The following is an 18,104-nucleotide window of genomic DNA, read 5'->3' as shown; positions in this document are numbered from 1 at the left end:
TCATGCTTATGAAATTTCACTATCCTTTTCTTAATTTCCTACTACTAGTACTAGTACTATTGTCATGATTGTATTGTAATGTTACAGTCGAATGTGTGTCATCGGTGACAGCGTTCAAAATAGGACCGGTCAGCCGGCCATTGGCCTGTAACTTTTTGGCCTGGCCGGTAACTTTTCTGACTGGCATGGCAACTAGTTGCCGGGCTAGTTGCCGCTCCGGCTGGCCGGTAACTTAAGGTCAAGCCCAGCTGGCCTGTAACTTTTTGAGGCATATTTCGAACACTGATCAGTGACTGTAAAGTTAATTTTGTATTACTTCCATGGTCAGAGCTGTGCGCCAAGCGTAGACGAGCGAGCGTACACACATGCACAGAAGAAATAAACAATCACACTGATATTTAAGCTGATCAACAGCAACGCAACGTTAGGCATGTTCACAAAATTTTCAAGTAGGATATTTCACATGGAAATTATTTTGTTTAAAAAGGTGATTATTTAACTTAAAAAATGAGGGGTCAACCATGTCTGTCTACAGGTCAAAAACTAGCGAAGTTATGGGCAAATGTCTGTTTTTAAAAAACTGCACTTTTCTGCGACCATCATTGACAATGCCTTACAATGACTTACTGTACAAAAAAAGCATGTAATGCATCATTTTTTACCACGATGATCCATTTTAAACAAAGGCGATCTTATTTTATGAAATCTAACTTTCACTGCATGCTGATCCTTCTGTATCAAGTAGTGTTGGCCGATACCAATCTGTGAATCGGAGATCGGTGCCGATATGGACTGCATCGGCCTTGAATCTGAATCGGCAGATGAGCTATCAGCTGCCGATCTAGCTTACCGATCTCTGAACTTGACAGTAATAAAAGTACACAACAATTCTTTAAGCTTACCATTACTTTCTTATGTAACATTAATTTAATGCCAATATATTTCCAAAAAATGTTGTTACCACCGCAAGAATCATGTCGTTTCATACTGTATTCTATAATATTATCCACTCAGTGACAACACTCCCGACTGTACAGTGCGTCCCTGGGAAAAATTTGTAAACACTTTAACACTCGACACGTGATTGCGCCCTTCAATGTCGGGTTTCCCAAGGTGAATTTGAGGGCATGTTATTTTTAGAATCGCGCACATTCTCGCTATTCCTCCTCACACGGACGATGTCATCTCTTAATCTCCGAACACGTGAATTCTTTCTGTAAACAACTCTGCACAACCAATCAGGATGGGAATTCAGCGGTATTCCCCAATACGTCATATGCATAAATTATTATAATATCGATGGAGCTGATTTAGCAGCAGGGTCATTGAATCAATTCGCCTAACTTGGTACACACGCAAATCAAAGTTGATTCGCGGAGAAGAAAGAAGAATAAAACAATCAAGAGAAATGGATTAATGATTAAACTTCCGACAATCGGAGGCACTGAGTGAGTAACACTGGGACTTGGGGTGTAAAATGGTATTTTATTTGGGTTGATATTGACATGAAAAACCTCTAAAAGCGGTCATCATATTACATAGTTACAGGTTTGGGAATTAAGCTTTGACCGTTAAGGGGTACTACACCCTGTGGTAAATTTGTGACTATTTTTGCATTTTTCTCAAAAATAATAACACACTGGTAACAAAAGTTATGTATATTATTGGGGCAAGGAATCCAATTACTACACTGAAATTTCAGTGACTCAAGACAAGCGGTTCAGTATATATGATAGGAAATGAGGTACATTCTAGCGGTACCTTATTTCTTATCATAAATAGCTAACCGCTTATCTTGGGTCACTGAAATTCCAGTGTAGTAATTGATTCCTTGCCCCTATAATATACATAACTTTTGTTACCAGTGTGTTATTAGTTTTATGAAAAATGCAAAAATAGACACACATTTACCGAGGGGTGTAGTACCCCCTTAACATTACTGGGGCCCCGACTTGAATGAACTTGTACTGGTTGTAGAATAACATTTAAGGAATCTGAATCGGGATCGGATCGGCCCGATCTGCTAATTTTCAGATCGGAGATCGGCAGATCCGATCTTGGGTTGGATCGGCCAACACTAGTATCAAGGATAAACAGGGTGCGTGCAGAACCTTGAAAAGCCAAAAAAGTGCTTGAAAGTACTTGAAAATCAAAATGCCTTTTCAAGGCCTTGAAAGTCCTGGAATTTTGTTGAAAAGTCCTTGAAATTTATGGAAAGTCCTTAAAGAAAAAATGTGCTGAAACAATAAAAAATTATGTAACAAATAAATAAGAAAAGAAGTTTGGAAATAAATCTGTCTTGTAGGCAGTGTTTACTCTCTCTGGAAATTGGGTGCGCCAAATGAAACATTTTCTTCCCAAATTGGCCCAATTTTGGCCCAGTAATTCCCCAAATTCACTAATTGTAATACAGCATTACAAATTTTTGTGAGACAAAAATTATTTTCACTGGGCCAAAATTGAGACATACGGCCTCTGAGTAAACACTGCTTGTAGGCCTATATATTTTTCATTTTGTAGGCTATATATACACATAACTCTTTTTGGACTCGCATATTTCCAATTTTAAAATGAAAATTCCTTAGAACCCTGACTGGATGACTGGACTAGATAAAGGTACCCATTTAGCATGCATGTGGTCAAATTTTTATCTTATTGAGAACACCTTTTCATGCCCAAAATTGATGAATTTTAGTCCATTATCGGACCAGCATGTTATATGATTGTGTCGGTTTTATGTTCAAAAACTCATCTCTTTTTCCTCAATGAATATTACCCAAGTAAGAAGTATGTCATGTGCATTAATGAACGATGACATTTGAGATGATGCTGGACTGATGATGCTGATGATGTAGAGGCCTATATACTCTAATATCAAGTCATGTTTAAGTCTAAATGGAAACAAACTTCGGTCAAAGGTTTGATATGAACCTTTTAGCTGTATCCTTTGGCTTTGTGTAGCCGTCGTTGTGAACATGGGGGTGGGGTGGGGGTGGGGGAGGTTGGGTGGGGGTGAGTGAGTGTGTGTAGGCCTATGTATTTCCTTTGGGATAGGCCTACTATTTTAGTCCCAATTTGTAGTGACATCACTCTGTATGTTTAACATACCGAATTTTACAAATTACTCTTATCATAAAATGTATTCTTCAGGCACATTCATTAGTACCCCCCCCCCCCCATGTGGGTCCCCCTCCCACATACCCGAAGAGGGGTGGGGGTCAAAAATTTGATGAATCATTGTTTTTATATTGTGCATTAAATATCAATTTCAATCATGTAGGCCATATTATTAGGCCAAGAAAACACTTTGAAGAATGTATCTCATGTACAAAAGTATAGGAAAGTGAATATTTAAAACCACTTTTTTAGGATGAAGGAAGCATTTTTCAAAAAAAAAAGTCCAAAACAGGTTTTTATGTCAAAAATGGTCACTTTTGGGGTGCTGCTAAATCTGCTAAAATGTTTGTCGTCCTGAAATTTTAACCAAAAGCACACTGACCATCAAGGCCCAGGATGGGGTGCCAGTTGGTGGGGGTGGGGAGGCAGTGGATGCAAGCACAAATGGTTAATTATTGTTTTATTTTTCTGCTTCACATATATCAACGTAAGCCATATTGGTCATGTAATAAAGCCAAAAAACATTTTTAAGAGTGTCTCTTGTGCATAAAAGTATAGGAAACTCGAAACTTTAAAGCATGTTTTCTGGAAGAAGGAAGCACTTTTTATGAAAAGTGTAGAACAAGCCAGGAGCTTTGAAATGTTCTTTTTACCCTCTGACTTTGGCTTGGGGCTTCGTCCCTCAACCCCCACCAGGGCTTCGCCCCTAGACCCCGGCCGTGAGTCGTGAGCGCCACGCTCACTCTGCTTCGCAAGTGTCCCTATTTCTATTCAAAAGTGTAGAACAAGCCAGGCGCTTTGAAATGTTCTTTTTACCCTCTGACTTTGGCTTCGGGGGGCTTCGTCCCCTCAACCCCCACCAGGGCTTCGCCCCTAGACCCCGGCCGTGTCGTGAGCGCCACGCTCACTCTGCTTCATAAGTGTCCCTATTTCTACTTTTCAAAAGTTGGCAGGTATGCACTGGGCTGCTGCGACTAGACCACTGGGTATTTTTCTACTTTTTACACACACCTATCTCTGGGTCGCTCCGTTCAAAGGTACTTGAAAATTAATTTTTGGGTACTTGAAAGTCCTTGAAAAGTCCTTGAATTTGAAATAGAGGTGGCTGCACGCACCCTGGATAAAGTACCAGCACTTTTTAGACTACGTCGTCAAGTTTCTGGTGTCGAAATTTCAAATGTTTGTATTTCCCTATGGGGATTACACAGTTAAGCCATTGACTGTGAGCTACTGTGGTCCAAACTTTTTGGATTGAATGTCGCCTCTATAATAAGCAATGTGGACATGTCTAGCAACGTACTTGACAACAAGCCGGTTGACCCATTGGTCTTCAACGCGGTGTGTAGTAGACGACCTTGTCACTTCTACGCGATCGCAATTCAACAGCGCGTACCCAGACCACGGAAGTAATAAAAAAATTAATAACTTTATGAACCCATGGATTCGATCCATCGAATCATATCCATAACAACTTGAAGTGGGATGTCCAGACTCACTATGCAGTAGGAAAGGCTACTAGAGTTCTCAAATGAGGAATTTCCACAACTGTACCAAAAAGATCAAAGAGCTGCTTTACAACTCAATGGTGAAACCCCATCTTCAATCCATTCCAGGCACTGTAAAGAATAAGGATCTGCTGGAGAAAGTACAGAGAAGGGGAGCAAGGTTTGTGATGAGTGATTTTCATTGAACATCGAGTGTTACAGAGATGATGCAGCAGCTCAGTTGGGAAACAATTGAAGAGGGAAGAATCAAGACCAGAACAAGAACCCTTCAGAAGATCATCATGAACCGGTTAGCTATAGATCCATGGGTAAAAATACTTCAAGCCAAAACCAAGCAGGAGCAGAAGGGGGCATGAAAACCAGCTTGTTTTACATGAGACTCCTTACACTGACATCATGAAGCAGTCCTTTTCTGCGGAGGCAATTGAAATTTGGAAAAGGTTCCCTATGGTGCCTGTGCCCAATGATGACGAGTCGACGACAATAAAAAGTTTGACCAGCCAGAAGCCCCAACTTAATTTTGACTAGACAAACCCAGCCAGCACTCAAGTCAACCTCCAGTGATACTCCCGTGTGGATGTACTTAGGAGGAAGTTTCAACAAGGTAACGAGGTTTGTCTGCTCTGTCTGATTATCGCGTAAAAAGAACTAGGTCACGCGTTGCTACACAGCTTGACTTACTCGAGAACTCTACAGGAACTCTACTTTGAAAAATGTGCGTAGCAATTTTTTTAGCGAAAACCTTATTTAGGTGATGTTCTTATAATATTAGCATGTATACATATGTTTACATTGTAAAAAATTGCTATACAACTTACTGAAATTTGTGTAGCAGGTTGTCCAAAATGGGGAGCATTTTGCTCCACAACACAAGTTACGCATTCGATGCTAGTGCGTTGCTATTGTTTTCAGTTGGACAGCGGAGGTTATTTATTCTGTTAATTGAAATGTGGATGAAAGTTATTTCGATGAGTCAACTGCATCTTTTTAGCAAGATTTGGCTATTTTGGCAATATTTGGCTATTTTGCCGAAGTGTAATTTTATTTAGCAACTTTTTTGATACAATAGCCTGTCGTGATCGGCTGTGTTTACTTCTGAACTTCTATTGCTTTACACTTTGTCATGTTTCAGCGAATCTGAGTCCTAGATTGTGAATGCAATGGTCTATAGCCTAGAATGTGAAGCTATCGGTGAGCAAATTCTTGACTAGACTTTATACCTGGTCTCATGTACCCATACCTAGTGTATGGGTACATGGTATAACCAGGCATTCAAACAGGCACGGAGAGAGCTGTCAAAGAGTGTATATTTCAAAACATGATAACTGCACCAGTTATAAAAATTCACACAAGGTCATGTTTTTTGAGGTGGGACCCAATTGCGTCACATCTTGCAATTTGTCAAAAATCAACTCCTTTTTTGTATTTCTGATTATATTTCAAAAAGTTTTCACCCAAACTATGTAAAAAGTATATATTTTTAGAAAGCATATATTGTCAGGATTGCAAATCTGTTAAGTTTGAGTGGATATACAGGGTGTGCCAAAAAATATACAGGGTGATTCCACTGAAAAATACCTAAAAAATTACATTTCTTTACCGCTCCAAAATTTCTACATAGTATATTAAATTGGAAAATGAACTTGATATTTGGAATGTACACAATTAGTCCTTTCATTAAATATTTAGTTTGCACTATTTGTTAAGACCATTGTGTTATACAGGGTGTGAAAAAAGTTGTATCTTAAATTGTTTAATTTAATGTAAAATTTCCCTAAGTGCCATTTGTAAGCAAATGCACTTCAAATTTGAAACAAAATAGTTTAAGGGTACTACACCCTCAATAAATTTAGTGTCAATTTTGCATTTTTCTCAAAAACTAATAACACAGTGGTAACAAAAGTTATGTATATTATAGGGGCAAGGAATCAATTACTACACTGAATTTCAGTGACCCAAGACAAGCGGTTTGTTATTTATGATCAGAAATAAGGTACCTCTAGGATGTACCTCGTTTTCTATCATATAAACTGAACCGCTTGTCTTGAGTCACTGAAATTTCAGTGTAGTAATTGAATTCCTTGCCCCAATAATATACACAACTTTTGTTACCAGTGTGTAATTATTTTTTGAGAAAAATGCAAAAATAGTCACAAATTTACCACATGGGTGTAGTACCCCCTTAAAGAATTGCTATAATATCACATTTAAATATCCAATTCCATATAGGGTGTTTCAAAAATCAATTTACAGTGAATAAATTGTAACAATGGTACATGTACATGTAGGCATATAGATGCACAATTAGCCTACATCAATAAACTATTAACAATAACCAGAGATCAATATGTCATCAGATTAAATCCTTTGACTGCAATAATCTGCTTTGAGAAGACTTATTTGATAGATATTTCAAAGATAAAACAAATTTTAAAAGATATCTTTATGACAGATGAGATTCATTTTCATTCCTTTCTTCATGCATGCAAAATTTAAAGCCCATTGTATTGCATGACACACATTCCCCTGCATTAATTAAAAGCTTGTTAAATGCTTAATTACTAAGTTTATTAAGATTAGATAGGCAATTATTGAATTATAGTTATAGAAAGTTACAAAATAAGATTAACATTATGCAAATTGCATTTTTACTTCTACTAGGCAACAAAGTGCATAAATTTTATTATTGAATACCAACTTCTCATTGGATTTACACAGAGCTCCTCCTCTACCGGCTCCTCCTCTACCGGCTCCACCCCTGGCTAATTAACTTAATTAAGCGGTTGTAATTAATTAATACATTTGTTCAACTGTATTTGTTACTATTTCATTAGATTAATAATTTATCTTCAAAATGAGACCAAAACCATTTCTTCATGATGGATTTTAGCAAAAATATATGAAGAAGAAGAATTTTTTTTTTGCAAAATGTGACAGCTCCACCTTTTTTGGGTGCCCACCTCAAAAAACATGACCACAAACCCATCATTTTCAAAATACACTGAAACCCTGTATTAATCCATTTTTGAAAAATATGGTCCCTAATGTTTACTTACTTTTGTTCAGCAAAAACCCATTTCCAGTAAGTCAAATTCTGTAATTGTACATGTCTCCATGTTTACATTTTGTGGACTAAAAAAAATAAATACCTGTTTCCAAATATTCCACCCAAAGTGTTAAGTGCCAGACACATGTGTTGGGACAAATAATATTAGAAGTCATGAAGTATACTCTTTTGACCACACACAGCTGTACATAATAGATTAAGCTATTCTTTAATCCACCATAATGTGGTGGATTTTAAGCATGAGTGGCAGGAAAGAAAAAAAGCAAGGTACACCAACTTGATGTGGGGAAACAAGTAAAATACAGACTAGACAGTATGCAGGGGGACAAAAACATCAGACGTAGGCAGAAGAAGTAGGCAAAGTTCGATAGCCAAAAATTACCAGTTCCAAGGCCCACAGAAGTAAGTGCTGAACCTGCAAAAACAACAAGGATCAATGGTAATACAAAACTGCACTAGAACAAGTGATGAAAATCAAGTGATGAAAATCACTGTGCATATAAACAGACACGCTAAACCAAACATCCAGAGTAGGCACAAAACAGGCAAAGTTCGATGGCCAAAATTGCCAATTCCAGAGCCCACAGAAGTGTCAGGAAAACAGTACACTGGAAGTGATGAAAATCACTGTGTACATAGCAGTGAAACACTTAACAGACAAAAAACAACCGACGTTTCGAGCAGATAAACTGCTCTTCTTCAGGGACAGACAACAAAATATAAAACAAAAAAGTGGCAACTCTTTCTCATGCCAAGGTTAAATTGATGACATGTCTTGACCTAATTGGCCAATTTACCAAACATATCATAACAAGATAGACTTTAACCAAGCCTGAATGTGCTCCTATCTGTAACCATGCTGTATACACATGCCTGTAACAGCTTCTATAAGGCCATGCGTTTTGAGTTGGGCCGGTAATGCGTTACATGTTTTCGTGAGATGAAAATTGCATGTTTTTTCGTTTGGATATGAATATCTTTCACACATTATACCCAACATTATATAAAAGTATACATTTTCTGGCTGCCAATGAACCAAGGAATCCAAAAATGCACTTTAAAATGGCACAGGGTGTAACACTAATGAGTTATGAAACTGAAAATACCAGATATTTTAGGGAAAAAATGTAAAATTTGACAAATTAAAAAAAGTTAGCTTCACCCCACATATTTAAAAGTTCCATATTTGAATTCCTCTCAATCAGAGCTTTAAATACATATGGCCATGCGTCCTGAACTCGCCGACTTTGCGTCACACCTCAAATTTTCTGTTACGATGCACCAAGTTTGGTATAACGGGTCATATCTGGAAATCTATACATCCTATGATAGTAAAAGTATACATTTTTAGAAAGCTTTTGGCCCAAGGAATCTAAATATGGAGTCAGAACTAGTGTAGGATGCATGTGGAAAGAAATAATTTTAAAAATGCAAGCCTTTTTGTCATTTTAGATGAACCTTCCCTGAGGCACGGATTTTCATCAATGTGTAACCCTTCATCAATTCTGAAGCTTTATGATAGTAAACCAATGTGTATTTCAGAAAATGGCCGGTAGATTTTTGTACCATTTCAACCCATCAGTCTGGTACATTTTCAAAAATATTTTCTTGAGGTAACACCCCACACTGATTTGATTGAAGGCCATTTTTGGATTCCCTGAGCCAAGAGCTTTCCAGAAATGTATACTTTTGCTATCATAGGGTGTATACTTTTCAAAATACAGCGGTGGTAATCTCAAGAGGTATATTGCGCTTGAAAATATGGGTTTACTGTGTAGAGAATAGGGATGAATTTGAATGTCATGCGACTTACTTGTGGCTACCAGTCATCTCATTTTAATTAGAGAAAGTTAAGCTACTTAAATGTGTACATGGACAACTAAGCTATCTTTTGATACCAAATTTATAGTAATTGGAACAAATTTGAAGTATCTAATGACCAATTTTATAATCGGGTACACTTAAAATGCAAACTACCCATAGGGTTTGTACAATTATGACTGCACCGCTGCCACATGCACCGCTGCCACCACCACCCCTGACTTGGCCAATTGAATTGAGTGCCATTCTGCCAATATTCAAGATATGTGATTGAAACTCTCCATAATTATTAATTGATACCTTAGCTATCATTTGACACCAAATTTACTGTCATATCTTGTTTTCTTCGAAAGATACACTTATAAAACCAAATGATCACAGTGAAAAGTGTGACGCCACCACCTTTTTTGGGTGTTGAGTTCAAAACGCATGGCCATATATAACATCATAGGGTTCAATCAGTGTTGTGAGTCGGTAAATTACCGGTTAATTTACATGGTAAATTACCGGTAATTTACCGCCATCTTAAGACTCAGTACACCGGTCGATCTTACCGTTTCCGATGTTGATTAAGATACTTCTTGCATCGATCCCGAGATGCGGAAAAACCAATAGTCATTTTGTCCCACATAAATGAATAAATAACAAAAACCCCGATCCCCGGTGGACTCACCCAAAAGGTGACGTCACACCATATGATCGTCCCTTATCCTCCTTGGTCTCCGACTGACACAGACGTGCCTATCGATTGTTCATAGCACTGTGTATCAATTTCTCGACCAAAGGCGAGATATACGGTTGTAGTTTCACACCTTAGGTAAAACCAAACCGGTATTGTTCGGGTGAGGATAGTTTTGACGGCGTTTTCTGACGAAAAAGTGACAAAAAACGATCCAAAACTTAGCTACATATCGTGCCTCCGTTGTATCACGGGACACACAAGCAATTCAAAATGGCCGCTCGTTGGCGCCATTCATTTTGTTTCCACGTAAAACAACCATTGCAGCCTGTAAGTTACAATAGATGTTTGTACATACACATTGTATTTCATGTACGGTAGGTTATTGTTGCTATGTTAGGGTGATTACTCTATCGTTATGTCTTCATTACCGTCCGATAAGACGAGTTAATCAGATATTCATACGGTGGGGATTGGTAGGGACCCGTCTGACATTTTAGTAATAAAGTTAGCCAGTCCTTACTTTACCACTAACGTTAGCGACCAGCCTCCGTGCTCAGGTTTGCTTACTGGGCTTGAGTCGCTGCGTTGGGGGGTAGTGCCCCCTCCCTTTCTCCTCGCTTCGCCTCGGCCCTGTCGGGCTTGCCCTTCCCTGGTGACGGAGCGGGACCCACACCCGCTCTGTTTCACCCACAGGGAGTGCTCACGATCTTCTAGATGTCTTCTTTTGCTTAGGACTCTCCGAGTTCCAGCTTGACGATTGGGATAGGCTCCATCATCGCCATAAGGCGAAGAAGAAATCTACCAAGGGCACTGGTAAGGTCGACACGGTGGATTCTGCTGTGACAGCCCCTATGGGTCATGGCAGGTCTGCTTAAGGGGCTCCGGTCCCGGACAAGCAGGCGGTTCCTTCGGGACTGCTAAGCGCGTCCAAAGGCTCAGCAGCCAGCGAAAGCACTGACTATACGTCCGGAGCAAAGTAGCAGGCAGCAGAGCGGTAACCACCAGCGAAAACCCTAGCGGGTTTTGCAGCAGGAGGATACCAGTCGATCACGGTAGATTCTGCTGTGACAGCCCCTATGGGTCATGGCAGGTCTGCTTAAGGGGCTCCGGTCCCGGACAAGCAGGCGGTTCCTTCGGGACTGCTAAGCGCGTCCAAAGGCTCAGCAGCCAGCGAAAGCACTGACTATCCGGCGGAGCAAAGTAGCAGGCAGCAGCGCGGTAACCACCAGCGAAAACCCTAGCGGGTTTGGTAGCAGGAGGATACCAGTCCTCTAGCCAAAAATCCTCACGGGTTTTTAGCAGGAGGACACCCGTCTGTTGCAGGCTTATCTACGGGCTCAAACAGCCACAGTAGTAGCCAGCGACGGGCAGCATGCAAGGGTACCCGGGCTTGCCTGGGTTGAACCCTAGCATGCATGGGTTCAGCAGAGACGATACCGCTGCTAACGCTGTGGGTGTAGTCTTAGCAGAACCAACTGGGGTTGTCACACGGCAGCGTTCCATGGCGGGACCGCCGAGTGATACCCTGGGCCCTAGAATAGCTGCTGGCTGTCCACAGGGACTGGCTGGCGATTATTCAGGGGTTGGGCTCGCAGTCTCTCACGGGACAGCGACCCAGGTGCATTCGGTGGCAGCTACAAAGGCGAGCTACGGCTTGACTTCAGTGGTAGCCGCTATGCACCCGCCCATAGCTGCCGTGAGTGGTCCGCCACACACAGCGACCTTGGGCGAAGCTCTAGAGGGTACAGTAAGTAGCTTGAACAGCCTAGCTGATCAACAACCCACTTATGTCCTCGAGAGCCAGCGGAGCGTGGGTGATCCATTATCGTCAATGGGTCAATTACCCTCTCTTGATCGATCACTGTCAAATCAACAGGGCATAGCTCCATTGATTGACGCTGCCTATTCAGGTGGCGAGGTGATTGACGGGGGTATGCACGCTCAGCTACCCGTGGTACTAGGCAAGCTCCCTCTAGCCAAGGGACAGCCGGTATAGCGGGTACCCATACACGCGGCTTGATCCCCTTGCGGGGAACGCAGTGAGGCATGGGTACAGTGGTACACAGCCGGAGCCCTCACGGGCACCTACGCTGGAACCACGCATACAGCGGTACACAGCCGGAACCCTCACGGGTACCCATGCTAGTACCGCGCCGGTACCACGCCAGCACACAGCTTGATCCCCCAAACAGGGAACGCAGTGTGGCGAGGGTACAGCGGTCCACAGTTGGGAACCCTCAAGGGTACCCACGCTGATACCGCACCGGTACCGCAGCACCGCTTTAGTCGCCACAGTCTCTGTGGCAACAAAGGGGGGGCGGTGCTGGTACTGCAGTACCATGGGGTTACCCTGGTGGCGGATCCTTTCAGGGTCAGCTGCCGGCTGGGTATGCCCGTGGTACCCGCCGCAGGGTGTTTCTTCCACGGCCAGCACCGTGGCAAGTGTCGCCTAGCGATGGCCACGCAGTACCAACATCAGCTGTTGACCAGGCCAGCCGGCATGGGGCTAACCCAGATCTTGATCAGGGTAGGCCCGTGCTGCTAGCGCTTAGGACGACGGCTGCGAGCATGCGGACCCAGTGGTGCCATGACGGATACCTCAGGGTCTTGCGGGAGTACTCCCTCTTCTGCTGGCAGGTAGTCGGCGAGCCACACAGTGGTTATGCCTTCTTACCCGCTTTCAGATGCCCGTCCTCAGTTACCGTCATCATCGGAGCATGATACGGATACTGTGGGCGAGGAAAGGAGTCGGAAGCTGAGTCCGGTAGTGACATCACTACAATCTCCTTCCCCGCTGCCCAGCGAGGGGAGCAACAGCACTGATCTTCCTCCGGACACCCCCTAAGGGGAGTCCATGGAGGAGGACCAGGATCCTTTCAGTAGGATGCTCAGCTGCTGCTTCCTCACAGGGGGCGCCTGCACTCTCATTCCCGGCAAACCTCACGGGTAGATATCGTGGGGCTGTCGAGCTCAGTAGAGCTATGGCGCCGCGTGCTTGCACGCCTTCCTCTGCGTGTAACGCGGGAGGACCACGGGACCTACCTGAGGGGATCCGAGAGGGACCCAGATGTCGCAAGCGTATCACGCTCAGACAACATCTGAGCTCTTCCGCGAGGTGAGCCTATTAGCGGTGCTAACAGCTAGCCTCAACGAGAGCTCCATGGGCCTAGCCCATAGGGTGTCCACTCAGCGCCGGGGGGTGGGGCCTGCCACTTCAATCGCTCAACGCGATGGAAAGGCAGGGTCCTTTTTCTCTTTGGATGCTTCTGCGCTACGGTGGAGGACCGTGCAAAGAAGCTACCAACGGGAGCACTCTGAAGAAGTCGGAAACTGCCCTTACCATGGGTAGGAGCTCCGACTTCAGCAGGCCGTGCACCACCAACAGTACCCGAGCCCACTACCTCTGTAGCACCCATTTCTGGGAGGCGCAAGGGTAGCACAGGAACAGCTGGCAAGCCCCGAAGAAGAGCAAGCGCTCTTCCAAGGGAAGCTAGGCAGAGCATTCCTGGGGGCTCAGCGGTTTTTCCACAGGGGATCTCCCAGTGGACGACCGCTTATGGCTTTCACCCAGAGGTGGGAAACCATCTCTTTGAGTGCCTGGGTATGGTCAGTGGTGAGTGGGGGTTACAGACTGGCAACCCAGTCTCCCCACATTCGTCTGCAGATTTCAGAGGTCCACAGTAGTGCCGTCAGACGGCCCCCAGCGTCGGGCACTACTGACAGGGATCACACAGCTTCTCACGAAGCGGGCGATTGTCCCGGTCTACCCCCGTTCTACGGTGATCTTGGAGCCATTGGCTCCAAGGAAGACCGGCGACGGGAGCCCCATCCGGAACCGCAGGCTGTTGAACACGTTCTTCAGGCCCAGGAGGTTCAGAATGGGGACTCTCGCCTCGGTGCTAGCCTGCCCCATCAGGGGCATGGGAACAGCATCGCTAGATCTCTCGGACGCCTATCTGCATATGCCAATCGCCTCTCAAGATCGGAGGCATCTGCGCTTCTAGGTACAGGATCAAAATTACCAGTTTTGATACCGCCATCCGCCTGTCCATCTCTCCCAGGGTGTTTAACACTCTTGGTCAGAGCGGTGGCAGCGTATCTGAAGCACAGGGGTGTCAACATCAGTTGCTACCTGGACGTTTGGCTCATATACGGACGCACTCCACTGAAGACTACGGGTCTCATGGGGTTGATAGTCCGTGGGGTGCGGGACCCTGGATTTTTGATCAGCTCAAAAAGTCCAGCGTGGTCCCGACGCAGAACACCACTATTTGTAGAGGCCCAGATCACCCTCACGGAGGGGTTCGCGGGGCTCTCACCCGAGCGGGTGACGAACATGGTGCGGTGTGCCTGACTCTTGGCCGAGTCTCGGGCAAAACCCGCTGTGGCATGGATGAAGGTGGTAGGCCTAATGGCCAGTATGGTAGACCTCGTACTGTACTGCCGTTTCTACGTTAGGCTTACCCAACTACACCTTCTAGCCTGCTTGCAGGCCCAGTCGTCACCAATATCCCTCGCGGTTCCGTTGTCGGAGATCGCGAGAGAACTCTGGTGGTGGACCCATCAGCCCAATTTGACCCAGGGTGTCAGGTTTCCTGCACCCCCGGTATGTCACGTAGTGACGACCATAGCGTCAAAACAGGGCTGGGGGTCCACATCCTGGAGACTCCGTCTCGGCCTATGGGGGCCATAGAGACAGAGTTTCACATCAACCTCCTCGCTCACGAGGAGGTGATCGTGGAATCACATACCGTTGTCCTGACGGAGAACACAACCGTGGTAGCCTACCCCAACAGACAAGGGGACTCCGGGCCACCACGATTGAGCCTGCATGCACGACACCTGATAGGGTGGTGCAAGTTCAGGCAGATTACGATGAGAGCGATACACATCGCGGCGTCACCAGCATCCTCGCGCACAATCTGTCACGAGGAAGGGTGTCGGGACCAGCAGAATGGTCCCTTGCTCCGCAGGTCGCTCAGACGATCTTCAAGGGATGTACCACCCCTCGAAAGATCTGTTCGCATCTCATCGCAAATCATCCACTGCCGGTGTACTGCTCAAGGGTCGCGGACCCCAAGCATTCACCGTGGGCGCTCTGTCCATAGACTGGGGAGGATGACAGCTTATGCAGTCCCTCCGATCTCACTACTCATGAGGGTGGTGACCAAGATCGGGTGGGAAGACTGCATTGTCATTCTGCTAGCGGCAAGGCCGCTGGCACTCCCCGAGTACCAGATCTACTCCGGATGCCCGGAGCGGAGGTACCAGTCTATCACTAGAGCACCTGCAGTTAGCTGCATGGCCCTTACCAGGAACGCGCAGCGGAGGGATACTTTTCATCAGAAGCTGTTTTTCTCATCGCCGGGGCTAGGCGGAAGTCTACCCTCCGTGCACGTATAGCAAGAGTCTGGCTCCATACTACGCTTGGTGCAATGAGACAAATAGCTCTCCCGCTTAGAACCTCTGTGCTGCTAGTTCGGAGTTTCTGACAGAAAAGTTCCAAGCAAGACTTCAGCGGGCCACTGGGGCCAGCTATAAGTCAGCTGTCCTCTCCATTCACCGAGGTTTCGAGGCGGTCGACTATCATAACCGATGGTTACCTTATTAGTCTACGCCTCGGCGGTATGTTCAACGCAGTGTCTACCAAAAGGAAAGTGATCCTCCTAAGGGATCCCAACACAGTCTTAGATTACTTTAAGGGTCACCCTTTGACCTTCCGTCAAAAGCGGCGCTTAAATCGTAACTCTCAAGATGGCTTTCCGGTTTGGCGTTGGCTTCGACGACGGCGGTGCTGAGTTGCACACGGTCTCGAGGTTAGCTTCGTGTTCACAAACACTGGAGCGACACTGTTTCGGCGCTCTGTTCTCGTGACTACTGAACGGGCGCGGTGCATACCGACATTCGTCCCTCTCCAATCCCCAGGGTTGGGCAAGGTTCGCTGAAGCCAAAGATAGGCTGGGGTGTCCGATAAGGCGCTGCAGCACTATTTCTTCCGAACACAAGCCTTGCGAGGACTCACGACCGCATTCATCACCCTTACAGAGCCTTTCGGTCCAGCCGCTGTCGCAATGGCTGGTCCAGGTGTTGGTGGGGTCCGGGGATCGCGAAGGTTTCGCGTCCCACGACCCACTCGACGAGCTATCTCATCATCTTGGGTATACCGTTCGGTTGTCCCTTGAGGAGATCTAGCAGGCGGTGTCCCGGAAGCCACCTTCGCCCTTCTCTACGATACTTCCGTTTACGTTAGTAATCAGAGACGGGCGGAGGTTTACCGGGACATTGTTCGGCGATCATAATACGGTGGTGTACGGGTACCAGGTTTTCAGACTATACAGAATACTCAGCATGGTAAGAACCAGTGTCGCTATTCTTAACCACCAAACTTATTAAGTAAGGAGGTTTATGTCTGTGATCGCGTGGTCTTTTTGTTTTCCCGACCGTTGGGGAAAATATTTCTGACCTCGCGAAAACCATCGTTACCGCTCCCGATCCTGATCAGATGCTGACCAATCTTGTACCTCCATCCGTCGGTTACTTGCTAGATCGATCTTTCAGATGTTGATGCAAGAAGTATCTTAATCAACATCGGAAACGGTAAGATCGACCGGTGTACTGAGTCTAGTCCCAAACAAAAATGTTTGGTAGACTCATAACCGGTCGCGATCTTACCTTTCGATGTTGATTATCCCGACCCCGCCACCCCTACAAGTTTGGTCCGGTAGGGGATCCCAAGTCGGATAAGGGATTTATCATATGGTGTGACGTCACCTTTTGGGTGAGTCCACCGGGGATCGGGGTTTTGTTATTTATTCATTTATGTGGGACAAAATGACTATTGGTTTTTCCGCATCTCGGGATCGATGCAAGAAGTATCTTAATCAACATCGGAAAGGTAAGATCGCACCGGTTATGAGTCTACCAAACATTTTTGTTTGGGACTATTTACCGTGGTAAAATAGGGTAAAATAAGTAAATTAAGTAAAATATGAAATAAAAGGATTTTTTTTTATTAAAACTTCAAATAATATTGTTTTTGTTTGTTTGTTTTATAGTAGATGCCAATTTTGTTTGCAATATTTGCACAACTTACTTGAAATAATGATTTTGTAGACCCTACTACCTGTAACTGCCCATAGGTCCCATACTGTACTACATAGTGTATAATAGACTAAAGTAGCAAGTAGAGAAAGTGTCAGTGATTGTGCATTCAGCTGATCAACATGTTCATTTACTGCATTTTAACACTCATATATGCAAGAAATAAAACAACACCTCATTATGAAAGCACTGAAAGCAGTACCCCCTCCCAAGCCCATTCCCCTTGATGGTACTTCCAAATTTTGAGTGGTTGACCATGGCTTGACTATGTCAGGAGCTTTCAATATTTTATACACATTTTAAGGAACTGTACTACCCAAGATAAAATTAAATTTCCCATACTTTGAACTTGTGACTAAAGAATGGCTGTTTTGATTTCACATCATTCTGAATATAAATGCTCTTTGTCTCTGTTTTACCAAAGTATTCCCTGCATATTTTGGGTACCACTGTAAAACATCATTTCATTATACATGTAAGTTGTGATTAGCATCCTTGAAGTATAACTTTTGACAAGTTTACTTTTAACCAGATTCAAATATTATGAATGACCAGGTGCATTACAATCAGTCATGAGATAGGGTCTACAATGGAAATTTCAATTGAATGAACACAGTCTGATAATTTTTTTGGCATTCAATTGAAATTCCTAGCATAAATGTTCTACCAATACCATGTAAAGGAAAACAGAATGTATAGTTTTGTCCAATGTTATAGTCCAGGACTCCTGTGCTAAGTGGCTACACAGGCTGTGTCAGTGCATTGTTTAATATGAGAGAAAACATTGAAACACTTGTTAAAAATGTACGTA

At 44.2% G+C, this 18,104-nt stretch overlaps 1 protein-coding gene across 2 annotated transcripts in view; it reads left to right on the top strand.

Moving 5' to 3' along the window:
* Positions 1-18,104, top strand: part of LOC140151882 (uncharacterized) — a 29,854-nt gene that overhangs the window by 227 nt on the left and 11,523 nt on the right. The window lies entirely within an intron of this gene.

This window comes from Amphiura filiformis, chromosome 5, assembly GCF_039555335.1.
Source record: "Amphiura filiformis chromosome 5, Afil_fr2py, whole genome shotgun sequence".
NCBI lineage: Eukaryota > Metazoa > Echinodermata > Ophiuroidea > Amphilepidida > Amphiuridae > Amphiura > Amphiura filiformis.
This window is presented reverse-complemented; position numbering and strand designations above follow the sequence as displayed.